This window comes from Chrysemys picta, chromosome 21 (genome assembly GCF_011386835.1).
Source record: "Chrysemys picta bellii isolate R12L10 chromosome 21, ASM1138683v2, whole genome shotgun sequence".
Taxonomy (NCBI): Eukaryota; Metazoa; Chordata; order Testudines; family Emydidae; genus Chrysemys; species Chrysemys picta.
Window position 1 is genome coordinate 6,403,380 of NC_088811.1, and position 26,890 is coordinate 6,430,269.

Consider the following 26,890-nt stretch of genomic DNA (forward strand, 5'->3'; position numbering starts at 1 on the left):
AAATAACCTTCAGGTAAATAACACTTTCAATTCCCTGCAACTTTTAAAATATTATGTAACTTTGGTGAAGATGAGAGACCTGCTGAATCAAAGATATTGCTAAGCCAAACAAGATCTAACAAACAAAAGAAGAAACTGTCATATCTGAGTCCGTTTATTTTTAACCCAATCCTAACCAAGCATAAGCACTAGAATGAAAATATTTGCACTTCTCTAGCACCTTTCATGCAAGGATCTCAAGGCATTTTATGAACACTAAGTCTCACAACACCCCTGTGGGCAAGTATTATTGTAACTCTTTTACAGATGGGATGATTGAGCCATAGACAGGTGAAAAGGATTGCCCAAGATCATATGTAAGTGTGGCAGAGCAAGAAACAACCCAGTAATTGTTACCCCACTTCCCTGCTCTAACCACTTGACAACTCCACCTTTCAGTGCAAGACCTTCGGGGGGCAGGGCGGAGACAGCATTGCTGGTACACAATGGTTCCAAAGTTAATGTTTACACATTAATGTCTGCACAGATATTTTTAACCCTTGGACCTCAATTTTTGTGTGTCAGCAGCAATCACATGACTGCAAGAGTGTGAGTGAAGCCTGGGCGTTAAAAGCTAGAATATAGCTCTTCACTGTGTATGAAATCAAATACTATCTTGGTCTAAAGGGGAGTCTTCTAAGTCTGGAACTGGCAACTGACAAAAATTGTGTGTGGCACAATTGCTCCCTACTTGCAAATGTTTCATAGTGATACTACACTGAGTTGAATATTCTCATTTTATCAACCATCTTTGTGTTCCACACAAAAGGCTTATAGTTCCTGTACAAGTGAACAATGATTTTTCACAGCTTTACTAGCAATGTGCAATTCTCCATAACACACTGATCTTATGTTAGAGTGCAACCTGCAAGACTCTTGCTTCCCAAGATCATAGGGTTTCTGGGAACGTAATAGTAAAAAACAGCCTCAGTCTAGAACCATGTGAAGCCTTGTAGACATGTTTGAAGCAGTTTTCAAAGGAACATAGAAATTGCCATACCAGATCAGCCTGAAGGTCCAGCTAGTTCAGTATCCTGTCTCTAACAGCAGTTAATACCAAATGGTTCAGAGGAAAGTGCAAGAAATTCCATAATGAAGAATTATGGAATAACCTGCTCACAGAGGAAGTTTCTTCTGAAGCCTAGTTAGCCAGGCCATAGCTACACTAGCAAATATGTTTCAAAAGTCCAACCATTGTTTCAGCTGGCATCTGACAGCTAAACTTTACTAGATTCCTATAATATGTTCACTTTTCTTTGGGGACTACAGCATACTTTTGTCCTGGGTTATAGTATTAAGCACATTTCATTTTATATAATATATTATGTAAAAATTAGGCATTTGCTGTGTTGTAAAATGGATGTTATGTGTACACCTTAACTTTCAAATTGTCTATGTACAGACATCAAAGAGAAACCATTTTGACAGTTTTTAAAATGCATAGAACTAACTTGTCCAGTTAGTAAGTGTTTAAATAAATAAACAAATAAACAGGACAATGTTCTCCCTTTTTTCTTTTCAGGCTAATAGTATAACTTCATATTATTTATAATTTTTGTTGGGAGGTGAATCATAATTAAGCAACTAGACTAGGAACATTTCTAACAGGAACTGCTCCAAAGCTGCATTGTGAGTATGCACTTAGGGAGGAAGAACTTGTAATTAGACACTAGAACTAGGTTCTATCTGTTCAACTCCCTTTCCAAACCTCTCATATACTGAAGTAGGTTGCATAGCCCACATCTAACATAGCACAGAATTTAGTCGATAGTTCTCATACAATACTGAAAAAGGTAAAAATGAAATGGATTCCTCGTTGAGGAGTAGTCTATAATTCTGAAGGCATCTTTTCTAAAATCTCAGGATTTATGTAAATTTCCCTTTATGAGTAGCATGTGAGAATGGAACAGACATATAAAGCAGGGCAAAGCAGTAGGAATGTGTGTCATCTAGTGTCACAGGTGCTTGAAATTATGGGAAAGAAATGTTCACTGGTTTGTTATTATATGGTTATAACAAATGATTCATGCCATATATATTTAAGTCTAGCAATACAGGGAAGGAGATGGGACTTAACCCTAGGGAAAAATACCACTGAGAAGACTAAAAGGTGGTTTTCTATTTCTCAACAAGCTCAGAGCCTTGTTTAAAGACAAAATACCTTTTTGGACTTTAAATCTGCCAAGACACTTCTAGACATAGTCAGACTGGAAATGGGCAAGCTGTTTTGGCAATTAAAGCTGATGAAATTCCACAAGAGCACTTGGGCCTGAACTCTGCTTAACAGTACATGTTTTTAGCTTCTATATGCCATCTCTTTTTTGTATATTTAATACTGGGTGGTCTCCCCTTCATTCAACACAAATTTTAGGGTATCAAAATTACATTTTAATCTCAATGTTTAAAAAAATCCCCATGTATATATCTATAAACAGTTATGAAACATACCCTTTAAGAAACCCTACTACTCAGAGGAGAGGCTGTTTTGACTGGAACATTGCAGTAGTTGTGTTTATAATTACACTTCAAACGCTTTACCAACACCCAGTAAAGCAGACAATAAGCCTCTGAAGTAGTTAAATCTCATCACTAGTTTACAGATGGTAGAAATTAAGCATAAGAGAGATCAAGGCTGCAATCTTGTGGAATGTGGACCTCTAGGCACATGCCCAACTTTATGCATGAGTAGTTCCATTGACTTCAGTGGGACTGTACCTGTCCATAGAGATAAACACCCATAAATGCTTTTAGGAATGGAGCATAAGCAAATTGCCTGAGGTTACACAACAGAACAATATTAGCACTGGGAATGTAACCCAAGAGTTGTGATGCTCAGTATTCTACTCTAGACACCTAAGTAACATTTCCTGTTTTGTTATTGGTAAGTTTGAGGGTTGAGTCCTGAACTTCAAACACAGGATGTAGGATTTTTCAAAACACATTTGAATAGTTATTATACAAACAAAAATAAACAAAGACATAGTTACCTAAGTTATTTCACATTATACTAACACACATCAAGTAACTCAATCTCTTGAATCATAATCACCAAAACTATCCTTACTCTTAGTAACTACTCATAACCACCCAATTCTGAGGGGGTGGAGGGGTCACTTTTTTTTCTTTCTTTCTTTCTTTTTTTTTTTTAAACAAACACATTTCCTAGCATGCACTTCCTCACATACCTGGCAATTTAAATCCTGGAAAAGGAGACAATTACTGACCTACAGAGGAAAGTTTTTGAAGCTACAAGGAGCAACTTATTTTCTTTGGTTTATTAAGCAATTGGTCTTATTTTTCTTTTTTAGCTTTATCAGTACACATACAGACAGGATTTTAAGCCACCTTTTTTCTGTGGGTTTTACTGGGTATATTTTAAAGAGTTTGTTTGGCCTTTATGGGCTTCATTATAACTAGTTAGGCAAGACGAGAAATCCTCTCATGTGACTTACTTAATGTAATAAAGTACAGGAAAATGCATGTGGGACTGTTAATGGAAAAAGACTGGTGTACCTGTATACTTACTTTTGTGCCATTAGGAAAGCAGGTCTTGTTGCTAGGTCACTAAACTGGGATGCAGGAGATCACTTAATCTCTCTGTACCTTAATCCCCAGCTGTAAAATAAGAATAATACTTTTGTTCCCCATCCTTGCTTTTGCTTATTTAGATTAAACTCATTGGAGTAGGGACTATCTCTTACTATAGATTTGTGCAATTGAGTTCCAATCTGCTGGGGCTATGGGCATTGCTGCAATCCAAATAAAACCCTACAGGGATATCTGTGTTTGATTATATTAGGTTATGTCACTGCTTGGTTTCTGAATCCCGGTGGTAAACTAACAGAGAACTACTTCCAACTTCTTGCTTAGTAGCTTTTTCTCCAAGATCCTGAAAGTGAATAGGTTTCTTATATCTTTAAAAATAAAAAAACTCTCTGACTATTGTCATGTCCTTTTCTTTCTTCAAACCCAACTTTCTTTTGGGGAGATAATTTATTCTCATGGTATGTTCACTTTATAATAAAAGGAATTGTTTTCTTTGCAAGGGCACCTTTGCTTAGGCTAGGCTCACAATTTAACTTTTTAAAAAAAGTTGGTGACCCTTTACAAAACCTAAACTGCTGGAAAGGTTGTCCTGACAGGGAGACTGTTACCCTTGGATTTAAACATTTCCCCTATAGAATCATAGAAATGCAAGGCTGGAGAGACCTCCAGAAGCTAAGTCCAGTCCCTGTGATGAGGCAGGACCAAATACACAAATGAAACGCTGCAGTATGGAGCCTGGGAACCAGAAAGTGAAACCGACCACCCTGTGTTTCATGGTTCCGAAGACAGAAATAAATTGCATAACTAGAAAACTTCACTTGGCCTGATCCCCGTTCTCCTCATCCCCTCCTTATCTCCCTCTCCCCCCATTGTTTTATGAGAGGTTAATTAAAGAGCTTTTGGGTGAGATGGGCTGGCTCTGTCTGGTGGACATGAATCCTGGGATGGTGCTGGGGATGGCTAGTGTAGTGCTAAAGCTCCCGCGCTTAAAACTACCAGGAGCTTTACACCACTAATAACGCTTCTTCCTCAACTCTGAGAGCCCCCCTCATGCTTACTCCCTTTGTGGCCCCCGCTTCCCGAACCCCAGTGCCGCTCACCTTCTCTCCCTCCCCGGCTCCCGCACTTGCCTCTCATCGCTAGTGCTGCTTCACCCCACTTCCCTCCCCGCCTCCCCCAATATTGCCCTTCTTACTGCCCCCCCCTCCCATGCCGCCTCATGCTCCATCTCCTCAGTGCCCTTCTCACCCTCCTCAGCCGCTCTGGGCGCGGGGCGGGGCCGGGGGCCGGCCCAGGAGGCGGGGCGGGACCGGCAGCCGGGGTTTCCCGGCCGGGCCGCACGGGCGGGGCGGTTACCGCGCCCAGGCTGGCTCCGCTTCCCGATGGCTGCGGGGAGCTGAGCGGGGACCAAGCGCGCGAGGAGGAATCGAGAGCCAGGGACCCCCCCCACACGAGCCGCCGCCTCCCCGGGATCGGCCAGACGCAGCGCGGGTGGCTCCCCCAGCCCGGTGGGGACGCAGCTGGAGTGGGCAGGGGCCGCGGGCGGCGGACACAGCGGCCCCGTTAATGAGCAGCGGCCGGAGGGGCAGGTAAGGGCCTGGGGACCCCTTCCCGCGGAGACTCCCTCCTCACTGGCTGCCGCTGCCCCCCTCCCCTGATTCCCCATGACCCTTCTTCCTGGGTCTCCCCGCCCTTTTCACCCCCTTTTCTTCCTCTCCTGCTCTCTGCCCCCCCATCAACCCCTCTCCCTTCCCTCCCCTTCCCTAGCAGCCGCCCCGTGCCCCCAGCTTGTCCAGCGCCTACTAGCATAGAGAGATTGAAAATACCCCCCTTCAGCTTCCCTAGCAGCCCCTCTCTGTAGCTGCTGGAGGAGGAAGAGGTGGGGGTAGGAGTGGGAGAGAGTCTTTCTTTTGAAGGGTTTTTTAAGACAAGAAGGGAAGAGAACCCGGAGTTTTGCAGGGTTCCATTTTTAATTGCAATTAGGCTGGAGTGATTTACACTAGGCACTGTGCTGTTCTTTGTGTGTGTGTGTGCGCGCGTGTGTGCGTTAAGGTATAAAGGTGAGTTGGCAAAGAAACCGAGCCCTACAGAGGGAGTGTTGCGGGGGGGGGGGCTCAAGAAAATGCTGTGGTGTGTCTCTGTGCTGTAATGGTGGAAAATTGAGGAGACAAGGGTGAGACAAACAGGGTAAGACTGCTCTTAGCAGCCCCTAGCCCAGAAAAGGGAACATCTGAGGCTTGGAGTGTGGGTTCACCCTGTTTTTTGCTGTGGGAGGAAGGGTGGGTATGGTCTGTAGTCTTGTTAAAAAACATAGCTAAGGGACTTATCTCGCTTGCATATTTGTTGTTCCTCCATCTGTTATGGTACTGCATATTTTTGTGTGCCTGTAAGTGTAATATCAAAGATCATGGAGGATGTTTGCTACAGCAGAATAAGGGAGTTTCTCCATGGAAGAAATGTTAAAAATATTAAAAACAAACTCCCGCCCCCCAAATTCACAGTTTAGTTATGAAAAGGTTTTCAGTACATTTTTTTACCCATTAAAGGTGTTTTCAAAGTAGCTTTTTAAATTTCAATTCTAAAACTGCATATAAAAATGAAAAAGGATGTACGGTCATGTGTATATTTTAAGTAATGAATATGAAATTAGGGAATAGGCAAGACTTTTTCAAAAAAAAAATCTTGTCTAGAAAAGAGTCAGGATGACATAGAGGTTATTCCAAGATGTCAATTCATCACTTGTGAAGATTAGCTGAAATTTTAACAAATGTGGTTTTTCAATATTCTCTGAACAAGTCACTACTTGGGACTCATTTCAAATAAGGCATCCTTTCCATGATGTTAACTGCCACATTCTTAGGTATTGTCTACACACTAGAAACAAAGAGGAAAGAACATCTTACAATAAAAGGAAGCTTTAAAAAAAAATCCAGCAAAATTGTTCTTACAGATAACTGACTGAACTTAAGGGGGAAGGGATTTAAAACTGAAAATGAAATGAGAGACACAACATTTTTCAGTTTGATCATTTCTGCACTTAGTCGTTGGAGGCTTATTCCACATTTTGAAGCTTGTTTGTTGAGCACAAGGATGTGAATCAAGACAAAGTGCTGTCGATTTATATGTAAAATGTATGTGGAAAAAAATAAGATTGCACTGAGATCTAAACTCTTCTTAAGTGCTATGCATCAGTCTTTTTAGATAAGAGTGAATTTTTGGGGAGCGAGGTGATAATAGTGCAGTTGTTTTTGGTGGCTGCAGCTTACCGAGGGTGTGTGTTTGATTTTCTTTTTGCTGTGAATGAATGGATCCTTCTGTGCCTGGGCCCAATAACTGCAACAAGATGGCGTTTGCAGCAAGGCAGCTCTCTCATTTTCAACTCCTCCTCATCATAGCTCTGCCAAACTAGATCTTATTCCTTGTATTTTGGATGTCTCTTGTTTTTTTGCTTGCTTTCTCCTATTTTTTTGTGGTGGGTAGGGGTTTGGGGGACTGGTAAAACAAACGTTTTTCTTCCTGTTTTAATTTTTGTAGGTTTTCCCCCAAATATATGGGAGGATAGACTAAGTGGGAGGAGTAAATAGTTTTATTGAAATTTTCACATAGGCTGTGACTGGATAAAACAATAACGTGATTTTGTTCTACCATCTAATGCCCGTTATAATGGCATTTAGGAACGTTTTTCTTTTTTCTATTTTAGCCACAAATAGACTTTAAATTTTTTTTCCATAATCCAGAATGTGTATATAAAATCCTGTATGAATGGCTTTGTAATGAATTGTCTGTATGAATTAGACTTGTTTTACCAGTCTAATAATAATAATCAGACCCCAAGTAGTCATTTTTGTGATACAAAGGAGAAGCTCCCTTCTGCTTGAAAATGTTCAGATGATTTGTGGAGGCTTTTAAAACTGCATTTGACCTGAAATAGTTGTCATACTTAGGTCATTATTCTTTCCATTATTGAGAGGTGGAAGAAAAAGGTTATTTGGATATTAAAACTTTTTTCTGTGTTTTATATGGTATACGTCATACTTTAAAATTACATTATACTTTTTTAAAATGTCATCTTGTATATTCCTGAAATGTATAATTTTCCTATTGGTAGTTTATGATGATGTTTTTTATTTATACTGGTGTTAACCTTATTTCTAATTTAAACACCCTCAATAAAATAAACTCTCTAGTTAGTACTTAATAAAATAGATTTACTCACAAGCATTTTCAAATGACTGTTAACAAGTTTAAAATACATATTACACTATTCTACAAATATTTTGCTGCTTTATAATATGTCTTTTGTGTTCAGATGACCTCTAAACTCTTGATAATGGATCAGGAGTTTTTAGTACTGCTCTATGGATTTATTTTTCTATAATCCTCCATTTGCCATTGGTTATACTCTAAATAACCAATCTGTTTTATAGCTTACTTTTGTATTGGGCTTTTGTATTCCATTTTTGTGTTTTGTATTGGAAATGCACAATGTTAGCATTTTTCAAAATGAAGATAAATATTGAAGAAATGAACTACATCTATATAATTAGTTCAATAAATCATTTAAAAGACACTTCTTCAAGAACCTGTCAGTGTTAAGTTTCAGTTTTGAATATTTATTTTTTTATGCCATTGAATTGAAACTAGCTTCACTAGTATTTTTAGTATTTCAGATTTTTCATGTTAAGAACAAGAACTTTATTTTTCAAGTAGGTTACTGTATTGGGCCACTAAGATCACTTGTATTTATTCCTGCTTAGTCTTTGTAGCTGCCAGGTCATTGTGTAGCAAGCATCCTTTCATGAAATCTTTGTTGGTGCCTCATGTTTAGAAGCCACTGTAAATCCAGCTGGAACAGCTTTGAGGCCATACCCTCACTTTGAGGAAAATACTTGAAGATGGAATGTTAAACCTAATGAGAATTCACAATTTCTTAAAGTAAAAAAAGCTAGCAGTGTTTCCCACCATTTGAGTGCATAACCTTATCCAATTGTGAACATTTAGTAAAGCAATCTTAGTTTTCATTGTTCCAGTTTTTAAATTTATTTTCCTTGTTCGTGCATTAATATCCTTGGAAATTAGCAATTACTGTGGAATATGAAGAATAGTTTGACTTTTGGTTGTTGTATACCTAACATGTAAATGTGATTGCTTTGGAATATATTCATTAACAACAAATATATATATATAATCTATTGTGTGTGTGTGTGTGTGACACCCTTCCCCCAAACCAAATAAGATGTTGCTGGCTGTTGTGTGTAAAACAACTTCCTGGTGTTCTAAAGGTTTAAATTAGGTCATGTAGGAAGCAACTAACTGATCTTCCTTAGCAGTTACGTTTTGAGTTATGATTTCTCAACCACAGTGTGAAATTAGATACCAGTAACTATAAGAAATCAGAATGTAGGGATATAAACTATATATATAACTTTGCTGAAATTTGTGCTTTTTATGTAGTTCCTTTAAGAAGGGTTTTAAGTTAAGTCCCTTCAGAAAGCTGAGATCCAGAAATATATCCTTAACAAAGCAAGATAAATTATCTTTCTTTGTTAGGTTGATTCCCTGCAACTTCCAGGTTAAGGGTATAGAAGTATTAAGGAGGTGATGCATTTAATAATTGTTTATTCTTGTGATTGAAATTTGTATTTTGTTGCTTTCTGCTAAAATGACCATAGGTAGGGCTTGGCTCATGTTGCAGGCTTTGAATTGGATTAAATTCTTACTGTCCATGGATTTTGGCTCTCAGCATTAGTGGATTGGTAATTGATATTCTCAATTTTAATATCCAGTTTTAGCCATATGGCATACCATGTGTTTTGAGATTCCCATTTAGCAACTAGTTTGATACTAACAAATGGAAATGCGAAATCATGTAGTCATATGGATAAATTACTATTAGACAAAACTTCTTAGGAGTCTTTCTCTCTCTTCTCCTCCCCCACCCCCCTATGCTTACACTGACTAATGCCAACATTTCTTGCCATAACATATTAGTGGTTGTGGTACGGAGACCGTTGATAACCCTGGAAGTGACTTGCTTGTGGTGGTTAGATTCTGTTACTTTGATGGTCAGGATAGGGTGGAGAGCAAGGGTGTTTTCTAACCATAGCCTTAAATGAAGGCTAAAAAATAGTTTATCAAATTGAAAATCTGGTTTTATTTCTTGGAACCAAAGTTTCAAATTAACTTAAAAAAAATTATATATGGATCAGTTTAATGTTGGATTACAATTTAATATATCTCCAAAGGGTATGTGGTGGATCTATGTTCATTTTTCAGCTTTCTCAGCTGAAATGTGTTTGGTTGTTTTTTTTATTGACCAAAAATATATACACAATCTGTACGTACTTGAGCCAATTGGTAGTTTAGCACAACATTAAAAGATTTTTAAAAGCTTTGAGCTGACTGTTAACTGTGTCTTTGATTACTTTTAAACATTTATGCATATTTTTAAATATATAAATTTTTTGCTTGCATTGGGAAGCCTTCTAAGGTAATTCACATTACCATTAGATGCAAAAGTAGATTATTATATTTTTATTACAGCACTGTAAAAATCAAGGCCTTGTTCATTGTGGTTTTAAAGTGGACATAGAGGAAAGGTTAGTCTTGAAGAAAGACAGGCATTTGGATAGGACCATTTGAAAATTTATTGGTTTATGAAGGACAAATTTCTATTACCCGTTTAAAAAAATAAAATCGGCATTGTGAACCTGAGGTAACACATGGTATATCCAAATTTTTTAATATTTGTATATGTAAGTTGACCCTGGTGCTTATGACATTTTTTGAACTGCAGTATTGAAATTGGATTACTCTGATGTGAAAATATTTCAATTTTAAGAAAGAATTACTTTTATTTAGGTTGAAGACTCAGCTGGAAGTCTAGTGTGTTAAACTTAAAGGGCACTGGTTGATTTTTTTTTTTTTTTTTTTTTCCTTCCCCCTGTGCCTTAAGTTCCTGTGCATTAAAGTCTTCGATGTTTAGCTAAAGGATAACCACATAGCCTACATTTTATAACCTGGGAACATCTTAAGACACACTGCCTATTTGCTATGCATTGCGTATATGCTCATTGTTTCCCATCCATATTGTAATTGGGGATCTCCTTAATCATTCTTCTATGTAAATCCTAGTAAAATTTCTGGAACTTCATAGAAGCATAAACATGATTGGCGGTGAGACTCCAAAATAATCATTCACCAGTCAGTCACAGTAATTTCAAATGCTAGTTTGAACATTGACTTCTGTTTGGTTCTCCAAACCTGTGACTGATTTGGAACTGCTCTGTAATTTATTAATATTATATGTTCTGGTGTTTACTGTATTAATATATTGGGTTAGTTTAATATGAGGGTGTCAGGAAAAAAACAAGCAGGAAGGTAAAAGAATGGCCAATAAGTCACTTCTCAGCAAACGCTTCAGACTGAAGAGACAAATGCTAGGAGAGGAAGAGGCCTGCAAACACAGGAGATCAAAGAACTAGGGCATGTTTAAAGGCTAATGCCCCCTCAATAGAAGGGGATAAATAGTTGTGCAGGGCAGCCAGGCTGAGACACAAACCTCTATCACGGGAGTCTAAAGAAGCTAGCCCTGCTTAGGTTACCATCAGAGCATGATAAGGTAGAGATGGAGGTACGTTGTTTTCTAATCCTTTTTTGTCTATGTGCTCTGTTCCTACTGTAAAATAAATAGTTTGTTTTAAAAAGCTGTTTTGTTGTTTGCCAACGGTTGTATATTTCTGAAGGGAAGAAGTGCAGGTTCCTGGACTCAGACCTTCTGAGTAAGCATTGTTACACAGGTTATTGCAGCTCAGGGCCTGGTCTAAGGTCATATTTATGTGAACAATTCGTCTGTGGCAAGTAGGAGCATGAATCTACTCCATGCTAGCTTGCTGTGGACTAACTGTCCATGTGGATCCTGCTGACGCACGTTAATAGATTGTTAATGCACTTTAATCTAGTTCTCTCTGACACAGAACTAGATCAAAGCGCATTACCGAACAGTTCATGTGGAGCTTGATGACACATTGACAGTGCTCGGTGTGCTAGTGCAGGGTAGATTCACACCCCAGCTTGCCATGAATTAAATGTTTGTGTAGAAAAGCCCAAGAGTGGGAGAATTGTAGAATTCACTCCAGGATATGTAAAGATGCAAGGCCTAAGACCTGAGGGGGTGTACTCAGAGACCAGAAAGGGACAGAGGTGCAGCTAGCTCTATAACGGAGCAGAAGTGACAAGGACGAGATTATCTTCAGTTTGACATTTTCATAGAGAATACTTATAACTTAAAAAAGGGAAGGCCAGTTGCTGAGGATAAGCAGCAGGAGAAAAGAAGAAACCATGTCTGACTGTGTAAATCTTAGTCTTGGAGAAACACCATGCACTGCTCTAGGTAAATTTTTTTTAGTATTAAAACTTTGCCTTGTAAAAAGTACCTAATGTTGTATTTAAATTTTTAGCCTGCAAAATTTCTCTAGTTTCTGGTGACTGTGCGAAAAGAAAGCATCTTTGACACATGCTAAGGATTACTTGAATTCTGGATAGCTGAACAGCATTTTACATGTGTCTTATTGTTGCTGGGAGTAATTCTGATTTGTGCTCCAGCTGTTGTCAGTTGTATTTATGGTTGAATATCTAATGCTACCACACCCCTCTGAGAAAAATTTCCTTTGCTTTCCTTCTGAAATCTACTGCGCCATCCACCAGCATTCCTAATTATAAAATCTGGATTGTCCATAATTAGAATGTTTAGTTGTTTGCTTTTATTACAATGGGAGATGCCATAAGGCTGAATACAAGTATGAAGGATCATAATTAAAATATATTGTCATCATCTACAATTCTTTCAAGAAAGGAAAAAAATTGTAATAGCAAAATATGCAGTTCCACAAACTCCTTAATGCGGCCTTACAAACTTGTTGTGAGCATTATAGCAGGTAAGGCACCAAAGCTGCTTGTTCACACTCATTCAGTCATCAAAAATTTACTTGGTCCAGGAAAGTTGAGTGAGTTGAATTTTGCAAGGCTGCCATAAGGTAAAGAATCACAACAAACCAAGGGTGAGTAGGCATCACTGACATGAAAGTTTTGCCTGTTTCTTCTTAACAATCATGGTTGTGATGTACCCTTTCATTTTTGCTCTTGTAAACCACTCTATTCATATTCTAAATAATCTTAACTGCTACCTGCTTTTGTAATTATATTCCCCTCTGCATAAAGAAGAATTAGTTTTTTCCCTAAAGTCAAATACTTCTATACTTCTCATCTATTATGTAAACTATGTAAGACCTTTTGCTTGTTAGCTGGTTCTAAACTTTCTGCATTTTATGTTCCAAACATCTCTATCGTTCGTGTTCTGTTTGCTTATTTGTTTATAAGCAAATTCATGTAAATTTCACTTCTGGGGTACTAGCATGCATGTTGTTTTGAGGAAATAAGTTGCAACAACTGAGAGCCTTATTGAAATGATGTCTATAAATAGAGGTGCTCTAGAATTTTATCTAAAGTGTATGGCTCTTTACACAGGTATTTACTGTGGGTGGGTTTTTTTTGTACTTTGTGGGAAGCTCAGACAGATTACTAACAGATTTTTCTGACAGAAGAATATACAGTTGTTCACTTTTAAAATTACAAGGTAGCTGCTTTAGAGACTGAATTTAAATGACCAATAGTAATGGTCGGCACATTCTTGGGACAACTTGAATTTGTCATTTGAATGCCTGTGGCAACTCTGATTATCCCAGTCATTTTTTACCAGGGGAAAATATGTAGCTGTTTTGATATAGGTTATTTTATGGTTTTGAACTACATGGTATTCTGCAAGAATTAATGTTTAAATATATTGTCGTTAAGGCTTTAAAAGTGGAAAATCTAAGGGCAGACAAGAACATTGATCAGTTTGAAGATTTGAAATCATAGAAACTATGGCTATATCATGGCTCTTGATTCCCTATTTATGTATGCATTATGAAACCCTGTGATATTTTGTTGCAGGCTTTCTTTTGTAGACTTATGCCATAAGTTCTGTTTTGATCTCACTAGAATAAACTATATTGACAGGCTCAAGATGAATTCTTTTCCTCTTCCTTGTCCTCTGTATACCTTTTTTTTTTTTTTTTTTTTTTTTTAATTGTTGGGCTGACAGTTCATTCGCTCAGACCATGAGGTTCGATACATGGCATGTTTTGGTGCAAAATATTGTGCTGTATTTACAGTAGACTTTTGCTGTATTTAAAATGCATCAACATAAGCATCAAGTTTGTCACACTGAGGTTTATGATGGTATCATATAAATTAATCTTCCAGCTCTGGTCATACTCAATAAATAAAATAGTAAAATGTATCAAAGTAGGCACTTGTACGCTGTAAGAATCTAAAAAGAAATCTAATTCTCATAGCTAATTTTAAATTGTAGAAATTCACATTAGATGTATGTCCTAGAAGATGCTCTTGTCAAAGTGATCTAACAAAAAATGGGGCTTGTTACTTTCCATAGGTCTGACAAAATAAGGCAGAAAAATGGGGGCAAGGATTCCTGTTGTGATTGTATCCTGCTGAAATCACCGAGACTCCAAATCAGATTATAATATGCCAGGCAAGGAAGTAAAAGTTCCTGTACTTTATTAAACTATTAGAAAGGATAACCATATGTTGCATTGGTGATAGTCATGTAACACACTCTTCATGAGGTAATGAATATTAGGGGTGCTGAAGATCTTAGTGGATAGAGACCACTGTCTGTTAGGTGAAAGTGTTGTCTGTACAAAGATCACCAACAGCTTGCTTGATGGTTTTTATAACAATTTAATTATGCTGCAGATTACGAAGTCCTGAATTTTCATAAGCACTGGCTGCCACACTGCCTGGCAATCAGTATGCACCTCTTCTGTGCCTGATAACTTGTTTATTGTTATGACTGTTCCCTTTGCTATTTAAAACCAGATAAGAAATATTTCTTGGACTTGTAGCTGAATGACCCATAAATTCAGTGTTCTAATTTTTAAATTGATGTAGTTATTTTCATAAATTTCATAATCTGGAGCCATACACTAGAGTCAAAGTATTGCTGACCCAGGAACAACATGTGTTGATAGGCAATGAAAGTCAGTATGACAGAAGGCAGAAACTGCAGTCATTTCAGCTTCTATCTACACCTTCATACTATTTGGATGCAGACTCTGAAAAACTGGGTGTCTTGTTGTTCCCTGGACCTTACGCTGAATTCATCAGGCTCAAAAGTGTAACTTGGATGACGAGAGAATTCTTTGTAGGTTGGTCCTCGCTCGCACTTTAAACTTTCTCAATGGTTTAAAAAAAACCTTAGCGGTTCATATTTATTTTTTCTGTGGGAGTTCCCTTGCCTAGCACACTCTCAGAAGCCCTTTTAGTCTAGTGCTGCTGCTGACATCATAAACAGTTCCTCTTTTCACTTTCAAGAGGAGCTCCAGTGGCCCAGTAAGTATTTCAAAATATGACATTATTTTTCTGCCACCTCTTCATTGCATGTATGATTTTAGCAGCCAATATATCATGAACCTCTAATTAGAATACTGCTTTATACTAATTTGAAGTAGTTGTAATTGTGTATGGCGATGATATGGGAAAATAAGATTGTATTTAAGAATCGCTGTGTTTTGAAGTTTGAGATAGTATTACTTGTCAGGGCTAGAAACAAATTGTGTATATCAGCCCTCTTGGGTTCACAAGTTTTGGACCTTGAAGCTTGCCAGTTTTGCAGAATAGGCACTGATCAGGGTTTTAATGCAGAAAGGTCCAGTCCAGTGTGCAGAACATAAGTGTGCTTAGCTTGTAAATTCCATGTCTTGTACAGAACCAATCCCACTGTTGCTGCTTAACAAATAATAGAAAATGTTAATAGCACAGTTAGGACTTTTACAGAGATTAGCAACTGAGCAGAAAAATTAAATTACTTCAAACATGTTGATCAGCTTTTTTGATTAAAAATATCCAGTTAATGTCCGTAAATAAGCTTCCAATTGTGTGCTACAATAGCTCTTTCATATTTTGAATGCTTCTGACAACTATGATGGGAGAATTGGGACTTCATGGACAATCAAACTACAATCACTGCAGCTACAGCAGGTTTTGTTAGACAAGTTATTAGCTCTTTGTAGAAAAAGTTTGAATGAGTTAGAAGCTGCATAAAATTATTAGAAAGTGAAGTCTTTTTGTTGAAAGAGACATTGTTGGGATAAAAATTCTATTAGTTTAGTTTAAAAGTTTATTACCTGTGTCATCGTCATAGTATAAATGGAGAAAAATAAAGTGTACTCAAATATTTAAAAATCCAATTTCTTTCACTCAGTTTGGACAATGAAGCTAGACTAGTCAGTTTCAGTTTCCTTTCATAGTCAATTTACTTTCTAATTCTCAGCAAAGCATTGTACTTGGATTTCCAGCACGGTAGGGAAATGCTTTATATAAACACATTTGTTAATACAAATATATTTGTTGGTAGCAAGAGGAAATCCAAAAACACTTTAAAAAAAAAATAGAACCGAAATATATAGGGCTTTTAGACCCAGGTGTAGTAGTTTGTAGATGTGGCTACTTGAGTGTTCTCTAACCTGCTGATGCTTCTTAGTGTTGTATACATAAGATTTAATCATAAGTTGTTGTTTTTTTAGATGCAATTTTGTTGCATTTTCCTCAAATCCTGCACTTTGTCATTGAATAGAATATCCTGAGAAAATGTTTTTTGTTTTTTTTTTTAAGCTGTGTAAATTCCTTGATAATGGGGAAGATGTTTCAAGCCACATTTGAAGTTTTGTGGCAAAGCATCCTGGCAAATCTCCAGATATAAGAGGATGGCCTGCATATAATATAATGTGATATTTTAATGTTTCTAGTCACTTGCAACCTCTTTTTTCACAAAGATAAATATGAACTCATATACTAAACTAGGTCTTGAATTTCCTTGATGCTTGTTAGCCTGAGGACTAAGTCTACAATCTAGAGTGAAAAATGGCATGTCTCCAGGCTGGGCCTTGAAACCATGCCCCCTTACAGTTTAAAGGAATATATGCTGGCTGTCTTGTACTATAAGTAATTAGAATATATTTTCAAATAACTTTCTATTTACTGTATTAAAAAAAACAAAACATTGTTCAATCCTTCCCTCAGTTGGAGTCCTTTTCAGTATGTCTTAAGGCCGTAATACTGCAAGGGGATCATCTTGCACAGTTCCGTTAAAGGCAGTCAGTCAGTGGTAAGAATCGACATGGCCAAAGTGATTTGCAGGATCAGGACCTAATATTACAAGGTTTTTGAAGCAGGGAATTTGCCTTTATCTGTATGGTAAAGCATAATGTTTATCTACAGTGGAATATAAGTAACCAAACTAATTTTCAATACAGCTTGTATTCCTTTACAGCACTAAGGCCCCAGTCCAGCAAGACATTTAAGTGTGAATAGTTCTGCCGAAGTCAGTGACATTATTCACATGTTTAACTTTAAACATGTGCTTAAATGCCTTGCTGGATAAGGGCTGGTGGCCAGAACACTTTCCACTAATTCTGCACATGGAAAATATGCCTAGATGTTTTTTAGGTACAATTGTTAAGATTCACACTCATTGAGAAAAGAGTTTAAGAACTCTTTGCTTAGGTTGACCATCTCTCCTATTTTTGGATTGTTGGAATCTTATTTGTGTGGATTAATTCACACTGCTAAAAGTACCATTGTAGAAGTTAATACAATTTAATTGGCTGCCTTGGTATACTTTAGAGAGACAAGGTGGGTGAGATAGTATCTTTTATTGGACTAGTTTCTGTTCATGAGAGAGACAAGCTTTCGAGCTTACACAGAGCTCTTCTTAAGCTCTTCTACCTTAAGGCTGTTCTACGACAGACCTTACAATTGCACAGCTGTACTGATGCAGCTGCGACACTGTAAGGTCTCCCGTGTAGCTGCTCTATGCCGTCAGGAGAGAGCTCTCGCATTGGCATAATTAAACCTACTGCCACTTATTAGAAGTGGTATGTCAACAGGAGTGAGTCTCCTGCTGACATAGCACTGTCCACCCCTGCACTTCTGTCTGTGAAATTTGTTTGGTCAGGGGTATGTTTTTTTCACACCCCTGACGGACAGAAGTGCTTGTGTAGACATAGCCTAAGTGATGTGATGAGAACAGGAGCAATAAATTATCCTTGTCAACTTCACTCAATTTCCTGATTAACAGGCATGTATTTGTAAAGGGAAAAGGATTACTATGCTAGTTTAGATTTAGTCTACACAGCAAATTAAAATATCTAAAGTAAATTGTAAAATCTTAATTTTTAATTTTATATTTTGAGACCACTAAGTATTTACCGTATATACTTGTTCATTAGTCCGTTCGTTTATAAGCCGACATCCCCACACCCAAAAATGGAAAGGTAAAAATAGCAAAAACTGTGTGACCCTTTCATAAGCTGACCCTATATTTCAGGGGTTGGAAAACTTTGGCTCCCGGCCCGTCAGGGTAAGCCGCTGGCGGGTTGGGACGTTTTGTTTACTTGGAGCGTTTTCAGGCTTGGAGCCCCTCAGCTCCCTGTGGCTGCGGTTCGCCGTTCCCAGCTAATGGGAGCTGCGGGAAGTGGCGTGCGAACCACGGCCACGGGGAGCTGTGGGGCTCCATGTCTGCAGTCGCTCCAGGTAAACAAAAGGACAATGTATTAGATATTCAATTCAATGATTCCATAGAGTTTAAAATACTCAAATTTTGGTGTAGACCCATTTATAAGCCGACTCTTGCTCTTTGATGCATCATAAGCTGAATATTTTGGTAAAACAGTGAACGAGTATATACGTAATTAGCACAGTGTACAGAATAGACAGTGATCATTTAAAAGAAATAAACTAAATTTTTTTTTTAAGCATTGATGGATTGCATGCTGGGTGAGTCTTTATGCTCTAGATTTAAATATAAATTAATTTTTCATGTCTTGAATGTTCCTATTTTTGACTACCGATATCTGTTTAAACAAGGTATTGTTCCAATACAACCACTCTTCTCCAATTTAATCCCATCATGAAGGTCCTAATACTCATATTGATGTCACTTCCAGTGCAGTGGTAATGTCATCAACAGCATGATTTATGATTTTATCAAGGTCAAGCAGCAGGGGAAAGCTTTTTTGTTAAGGGACAAGTGCATTATTGTGCTCAAAGCTCAAATTGATTTTTCACAGGCAGTTGGGAGCACAGTTCCTCCCTATCATAAAATAGCAGCAGAGTCAATCCACATTTTCTGCTGCAGACTTGAGGTTTTGGTAACATTTCTAAGGCCATGTCTACACTGCAAAATTAAGCCGACCTAACTTAGGTTGGCATACAGCTGCCGCAGTAGTTGCACCTCTTGTGCATGTCTACGCTTGGCTCCTTTTGTCAGCAGTGCATGTCCTCACCAGGAGCATTTGTATTGATTGTAAATCAGTGTGAGGTATTGTGGGATGGCACTTGAAAGCCTGTAACAGTCGATGTAAGCGACGCAGTGTCTGCATGACCACATCAACCTTAGCTCTGTGCTGCTTGTGGAGGTGAAATTATTAAATTGGCATAGCAGGGCAGTTATGTTGGCAGGAGTGAAATTTAAGTGTAGACAATTCCGTAGTTACATCGATATAAGCTGTCTTGCATCAACTTAACTCTAGTGTTGACCAGACTTAAGTGTTTTTAACCCGCCATCACCCCTTGGTTGAGGATGTAGTCAATGGATCTACATAGTTGTGAATCTATTGGCCAAGTCCCCCCTGCACCTCTTTCGACCTATTCTATGTCCTCCATGTGCCCATAGGTAGAACTTCAGTGGCATGATCCCTCAGAATCTTGCTATCCCTTTGTGGTGGAACTGCATTTTTTTTTTTTTTTCAAGACTTCTTTAGCTTGTATTTGGGCTGGAGAATTGGAGTCACATAGCCAAAAAGACGTGAACCATAATTTGGGAAAGGGACACAGAAAGTGAAAAACTAACCAGATAACTCATTGGTTTGTTTTTTTCCTGCAAGCATTCTTCAGTGTGAGAGTTCTTTGTTTCTCAAAGCATGTAGCCCAATACTTCATCTGGTTTTTAAGGAATGGAGCTTGAAATTAATTGAGCTTCAGGGAGCGTGTCTCAGCCCACATGGAGTGATAGTAGCATTGGATATATGTGCATGGAAAAAGCAGATACAACTAAAAATAGCATGTGCCCAAAGAAGGAAATGGGGCATTCGGTTCTTATTGTTTGGCTTTCCTATTCTGTTCTAAAAAATTGGAATTAATAGTAACAGATGTAAAAATATTTTACTTGTGTCCATAGAATAATTCTGAACTTTAGGTACTAAGAAGATGGATTTGTGTATTCAGATACTTAAGGCCCCATATGTTGCACATTAGAAGAGATTATAAGGGACCAAAAGTGAGATTTGGGGCTGACTATTGCAGGAGGGGAGCACAGCCGATATGACCAAATTGCAAGGAGCCCCCCTTCATGAGCATTGCAAGTCTGGGGTTCTGGAGGAAGCAGAGGCTTCTCTGGATGGTACTTGTTCCCTTGAAATCCTGTGGATTATATGGCGCAAAACCCTGAAGTATCAAAACTTCCTCCCTCCTCAGTGGGACTAGTAGCAGACAGAAACCAATGGTAGAGTGGCCACATTCAGAGCTTGCTACGTGGAAGGGCAGCCTCTTCATGATGCCTTGATATGATTGCAAGCCCACGCCTTGCATCACTTTTGTGTCAACTAGCATTCGTCCACCCCATGAGGCGTTAACACTGGGCATTCCATGTGGTGGAATGCGCGGAACTTGTTTACCCTTCCAAAGATTTTTTCCACAGCAGGGGATGATATGAACCATGACTTGAGTTTAAAATGTCAGATATGAAATTGCTATTTTGCAACCGCAGTATTTTGAACTCTTGAGGGATGTTAGTTTTGATACTTTCGGATAGTGCTATCTTAAATACTTATTTTGGAAAGTAAAGTTTTGGTCAAGAGGCCTTTTTTTAGGAATAAATAGTCAAGTTCTTTTTGTTGTGGTTGATCATACTTTTTTCCTGCACAGGTTGTTCTTGTAGGCCTCAAGGCTGAAACAGCATTGCTAATTCTGTGTTCAGCCTGAGGCCTTAGCTACGTCAGGCATTTTTAGGAGATAAATGTTAGAGCAGCTCCATGGCAGGAACACTAAGGAATGCATGTCTCAGGTGATGAATGACTTACTGCCATGTGGTCCTTACCTACTCAAGTCATATCTACACTATAGCGGCACAGCTATGGCACTAGCTGTGCCATTGTAGCGCTGTAGTGCAGACACTTCCTACCTCGCTGCAAGGGGGTTTCCTGTCAACGTTTGTTAATCCATCTCTCCAAGAGGTGGTAACTAGGACCACGGAAAAATCGTTCTGTGGACCTAGCTGGGTCTACACTAGGGATTAGGTTGTCCTACTTATGGCACTAAATTTTTCACAGCCCTGAGCTACGTAACTAGGTTGATCTAATTTTTAAGAGTAGACCAGTCCTTGGAGCGCACTTAGACAACATGGTGATTTTAAAACAAAAACAAATAGGACCCTGTTTAGTATTTCCCTCTCCTGCTGCCACCTGCAGAGTTGCACTAGCGTTAACAGCTGTAGTGAAATGAAAGTTCAGTTCAGCACAGCCAGGGATAACGCTATGGCTTTTTGTGCATATATTTGATATAGCTGCATGAGCAATCTTTTCTCTTAATTTTTACTTGGAATAACAAAATTTGTCATTTTAGTCCTGGTCTACACGGGGGAGGGATCGATCTAAGTTACACAACTTCAGCTACGTGAATAACATAGCTGAAGTCGACGTACTTAGATCAACTTACTGTGGCGTCTTCACCACGGTGAGTCAACTCCTGCCGCTCCCCCATCAACTCTGCCTGCGCCTCTTGCAGTGCTGGAGTACAGGAGTCAACGGGAAAGCGCTCGGGGGTCGATTTATTGTGTCTAGCGATCCCTGCTGGATCAATCGCTGCCCGCCAATCCAGTGGGTAGTGAAGACATACCCTTAGGTGGCATCTCCAGTGCTGGAAGTTTGTAACGGAGGTAGCCCATTCTGTATGGTCCTCTGCTAATCTTTGTGGATGAATAGTTGCTTTGATCCACCCATATCAAAAATCCTGTCACCCTCACATACACATGCTGTAGAAACTTTCTGCGTTTTGTGTGATCTCTTTGATTATAAACTCATTGAGGAAGGAACTCTTATCTTCTGTACTGTACAACAGCAAACACGGATAATACTTAACAATAATACATTTTTATTCTAAATCTTCCTAAATTATTGTATTCCTTCTCTTCTGCAGTTCCTTTCACCCCACCTGGTATTCTGCTTTGTTCCTGTAACTTCATAACTATAGGAAATGCTGGCTTCTGTACGCTATTAGTACTAATGGGCCAGAAGTGAAAATTGACTGGATGGATCATCAGAGCAGAAAAAGGGGTAGTAGCTTGCTTCTTTAAAGTGCCATTGTCTTTTGCTACTGAAATGTAAGGTCATCTTTGCAATGAGTGTGACCATGGGGGGGGGGGGGGGGAAGGGGTTTGAGTTGTAATTAAAGTGTAGTATCTCAAAAAATAAGAATACCAGAGTTTGTCTTGCACAAATCAGTGTAAAAGGAATTTGTTAAAGGTGAGGATGCAACAAACTTACCGTACAAATTTGAACTTTGCTGAAGAATGAATCAATTTAAATATTCTGATATAGCTGCTGTATTCAGTTGTTTTACCTCAATATTGAAGGCATCTCTTATTAGATCAGAATGGTTGCTATACATACTATATTTACTATGAACAGCTGGATAAAAGTATGGTATGGCACATCGTTAATTTTCTGCTTCTTGCTAGTTTGTCCTATGATACTGTTGTCAAATATCTATATAGGTTTGCTTTATTTGGAGTATATTATTGTGAAGGGTTAAAATAAGTAATTTCTTTGCTACTTGACCACACTTAGACAGAGAATTGCTTATCAGTTCAGAGAAGATTATTAAGCATGAGAGGTGATAACATTTCCAGAATTCAGTAAGCAAGGGCGTGAATATCCTTTTTTCTTAATGAAACCTCAAGAAAATTGCAAATTACCTGTCTTTCAAGATTGATGTACTAGATGACTTGAGTATACCCTACTTCATTATCTGATATTCACAGGTCCGGTGATGAACACTTCTTCTAAAAGGCCACTTAAAAACCTGTAGCAAAGAGAAAAATAAACTTGATCACTCCAGTTTTTCTTATAGTTAAGTTGACATTGTGTAAACAATCATTACTTTTATAAAAATTGTATTTGCAACACTGAATGAGGTTCATCAGGTTGATGATCTCATTCTTTCATGATTCATTGAACATTATTAGCCTAGTTGGGGAAACTAATATATGAACAGAGAACCTTGAAGGTGTTTAATATTTAAAAATCAAGTGGGATTGTTGCATCTGAGTCTTGTCATTTAAAGATGTCTAGGAATCTTTGCAAAAACAAAATGTCCATACTTTAATTTGAGTAAGCCTTATTCATGCAAGTCAGCATGATAGTCAACTGACGCTTAGTAGAAGCCCTTCTCTAGAACAATATGAATATTGCAGGTCAGGAATAAACTGTGCTGGCTGAACTGTGTGTGAGGAAACAAACAATGCTTTGTCCACAGTAAGCTTGACTCCTCTCACTTTCACTACAGCAAAATCAACTCAAATTTAAGAGGTGTAAAAAAATGTTCATACCCATTCCATAAATTATCAGCACATCAAAGAGTGAAATAGTTTCCCTGAAACTAGTTCTTTTATGGAATTGGTGCTCTTGTGTGTGAAGTTTCAGAGGCAGTTAAAAAGTGGCCAGTCTCTAGTGCTCAGGATCCACATATCCACCAAAAAGTTCTCGCTCTACATCTTGGGAAGCTGCCATATGTGAGCAGCTAATCTTAACTTTTGCTTTCTTATTTAGTGAGAATCTGATCGGAGGGAAATATCTCTGCAAGTACTTCCATGAATGTCATGTTTCACACCAGTTCTCAGATCATTCATGGTTCTGGGCTTCCCTTTTACTTTCCAGAAACAAAGAACAGATTAGTTTTGTCAGTCATTCTTGAGTGACAGGATTTAATGTCTTTGAACAGAACGGTGTGATTTCTGTCTTTGGGTAGTTTCTCGATTCCTGTCTGTTCTATAGAGCATATAAAGGGAATAACTTCATATACTCTTGCAATTTTTTTTGCTCCCCTATTAATTGGCTTTTACCTCCTTCAGTGGGCAGTTTTTGGAGCTTTCAGCTCTTCAAGGAATAGATTTTTCTCTCCTTCAGCAACAGCTCCATTATTACAGAGAGAGGATTAAAATAGCAGCAGTCAGTCAAAAAGGAATTGAAATAGATGTTATAACTGGGCTATATTGATAGACGGGCCCTACAGAAGAGTCAGACCTTGGCCAGACTGTCTCTGAACATGGAATTGAAAAGCCGTCTTTGAAATGTGATTTCTAAAGAAGTGAATGTCCTGGGATACGAGTTTAGTTTAATTAGAATACAGTTTTAGAACGGTTGTCTATGTAAACATATTAAATCGGCTCACGTTACCCACATTCTCAAATTTAAAAACAGCAGAGGCACCACCAACTTTCCATCCCAAGTAGGTTGTCTTTTTTTCTTCTTTTCTGACACTGAGCCTTCATGAGTTTAGTCTCCCTGTTCTTCTCAATAAGCAGCATTATGATTACAGGAACATCCGTAGAGAGTATTGTCATACGGGCCCTGAGCTATTAAGAAGAAATGCTTTATTTTCCACTAGAATCATCCTCAAAATGTAACTACCTGAAGGCATTAAAGTTTTACTCTATGCTAGCAATAGCTTTGTGGGCAAAGAGAGTGTGCTGTCCAACAGAAGTGATCTCCTGGGCTGGAACGTCATCTTGTGTATTTTTGACTGTGTTCACCCAGTTAGCTACACTTGCAGCTATCAGCTGTTGGAGCTTTTAGGAGGGCACTCCTTATTGTGCTTGAGAAAATGAATCAACACGACCATTCTGTCTGGATGAATGTTTATTCAAATCACTGTTGAAGTAGTCAGCGAAGACTGGATGATATATTCCCTTTGGTGTTAGTCCAACTTGTTAATTGTATCGTGGGGTCAGTATTAGGCAAGAGGAGAGGGAGTCTCTGAATCTGTTCTTCCTCTCAAGAGCTGTGTAAGTTGATTGCAACACATCTAGCTTCTGCTACCATTGGAAGTTGTACACTTTTCAGTGTAGAATATAGTTTGGGTGAGATCTTATTTTGTTGCTTTTGAGTAATGTAGAACACTCTTTTGTAGCATAATTTGGCTTGGTGCATAGGGTTCTAGTATTGGTCAAACCAGTTTTACGTCATTAAAGGAACAAAGTGGAACAAATACAACATTATCTCTTGAAGATCGCTTTTACAGCCGCCTCAGTAAAAAAAAAATAGCACTTTTACGAAACAGTTGTAGCCTGTATTCTTCATTTCACTGGTTTAATGTGCTCAGTATTCGAGGCAATCAAGTAAGGAAGGATATGAAGACTATGGTAGCAGCATAACCTTGTGTAAATTCTAATTCATTGAATTGTCTAATGGAGGGCACATAGTTTAAGAAGGGCTCCGTATTTCACTAGCCTAGCAAAGATGTGTGTTAATGCTAAATGTACAATATATTTCAAAACGGTTGATGAAGTAGGTGTTTAAATGTGTTGAAGCAACTTTTTGCTACAAATAAGTTTATCTTTGAAAACTGGTTAGGAGGGAAATGTTAAATTTTTACTGTAGGTATTTGCTAGGTTATGATTACGTCATTGGTTGCTCTGTCACAGCTGGAATTAGTTGTAAATTGCTTGGATCAACAACACAGACTGCTTCCACTCCTTTGATTTTAATGCATATTTTTTGTTTTATGCTGCTGTTGGAATTTCCCTTCTTTAAGCTCTCCAAAACCATTAACTCATTGATTCAGCTGATCTAGTAATAAGAGATGACACAAATTCTAAACATATGTTGTCTCCATACTTTAAATTTTCTAAAAATTAAATTGCTTCTAATCTTCACTTTACGTAGTTGTCAAACAACCATGTACATCTGCATGTTCATGCAGATATTTTATAATACACCCCAGTTAAACCTTGTTTCATGATATGGTAATCGTGTGTCCTTTACAAGTTTACTTCCCTTACCCCCCCTCCCCCATTGCAGTTTTACAGTTTTTTCAATCCACAGTGTATATATTTTTTTCTCTTTATCCCAGGTTTCCTAGTGGCTCATCATTTTTTGTTCTCTTTTAAATGTGCTTCAAGCAGTCTTGAAGCTAAAGATCTTTTTATTACGATTATAGGGAAAAAAAACTGTGAAATGGAGCAATTTTCTTTGCATCCATTGAAAATTGGACCAGAGTTGTTGTGGCCAAAATTGGTTCTTCCAGTCTTGACAAGGAATTACTAAGTGAACTGTTGTTTGGTGTTGTCTGGACAGACTGCTACAAGTTCAGTTGGTTCAGACTGGTTGAATCTGAGGGTGCAACTAACGTTTTTTACCTGGAAACGTGGATTCTACATTTCATGTAAGGTGGTTAGTTTTTCTCTTAATCAAGTATGGTTAGATTTCTTTGCTTGCGTTACTTATCACTTCAGCTATGTTCTGTTGTGTTGGAGTTTTAGTATAACTTTCCCTTGTGATCCTAAGGGAAAGGATTTTTTTTAAGTATTTTTGGTGTGATTATTAATTGTGAGAAGCGTGGACCTACATTTTTTTGGAGCTGGGAGACGCAATTGCAGTTTAACAAATCAGGCTAATCATGAGCAGCAGTACAAACTGCCACTTCATCCATCTTCCCCTTGACACTGATGTGCTTCTATCCTGACCTGGAGATGCCAGCTCCCGGAATGAGAGGGAGGTTCACTTTCCATGTCACATTTGTGCCCTTGGCCTCTCTTCTAGGACTGCAAAAAGAGTTGCAGTTCGTGCTGTTTGTGATATTTTTGTAGTGTAGACAATTGTCTACCGAGCTGGTCTGAATCGCAACTCGCCGGCAGTGTTTTGAACCAACAACCTTGAGGTAAAAGACCCTATTTTCTGTACACTGACCCATTCAGTCTTCTCAAATGTCACTGCAACCTACAATGACAACCACAGAATATCAACATCACAGTGAAGGTAGTCAAATCTCTGATTCCAGCTTCATGTTTGAAATGCTGAACAGGTTTTCTGTGCCAAAATACCACTTGTCAACACTTGAGTATATTTTAGAAGACATATGTGGCCTTTGAGCATCTTTATCTGATGATGATGGCTTAACTCATACCCTC

The 26,890-nt window shown here is 38.3% G+C and overlaps 2 protein-coding genes across 7 annotated transcripts in view; one reads left to right on the top strand and one right to left on the bottom strand.

Annotated features, from left to right (window-relative positions):
- Positions 1-26,890, bottom strand: part of CALML6 (calmodulin like 6) — a 186,581-nt gene that overhangs the window by 57,846 nt on the left and 101,845 nt on the right. The window contains exons 1-2 of one of the 3 annotated variants that reach the window (XM_065575251.1): positions 4,686-4,849; positions 3,565-3,654 (exon numbers count right to left, since the gene is read on the bottom strand). The gene's annotated coding sequence lies outside the window, so the exon portion shown is untranslated. Of the gene's footprint in view, positions 1-3,564; positions 3,655-4,685; positions 4,880-22,678; positions 22,786-26,890 lie in introns of those variants that run through there. The other 2 variants (XM_065575250.1, XM_065575252.1) reach the window with 2 other exon arrangements.
- GNB1 (G protein subunit beta 1) overlaps positions 5,033-26,890 on the top strand; it is an 83,983-nt gene continuing 62,125 nt past the window's right edge. Inside the window, exon 1 of one of the 4 annotated variants that reach the window (XM_065575242.1) lies at positions 5,033-5,174. The gene's annotated coding sequence lies outside the window, so the exon portion shown is untranslated. Of the gene's footprint in view, positions 5,175-5,436; positions 5,773-8,871; positions 11,978-26,890 lie in introns of those variants that run through there. The other 3 variants (XM_065575245.1, XM_065575244.1, XM_065575247.1) reach the window with 3 other exon arrangements.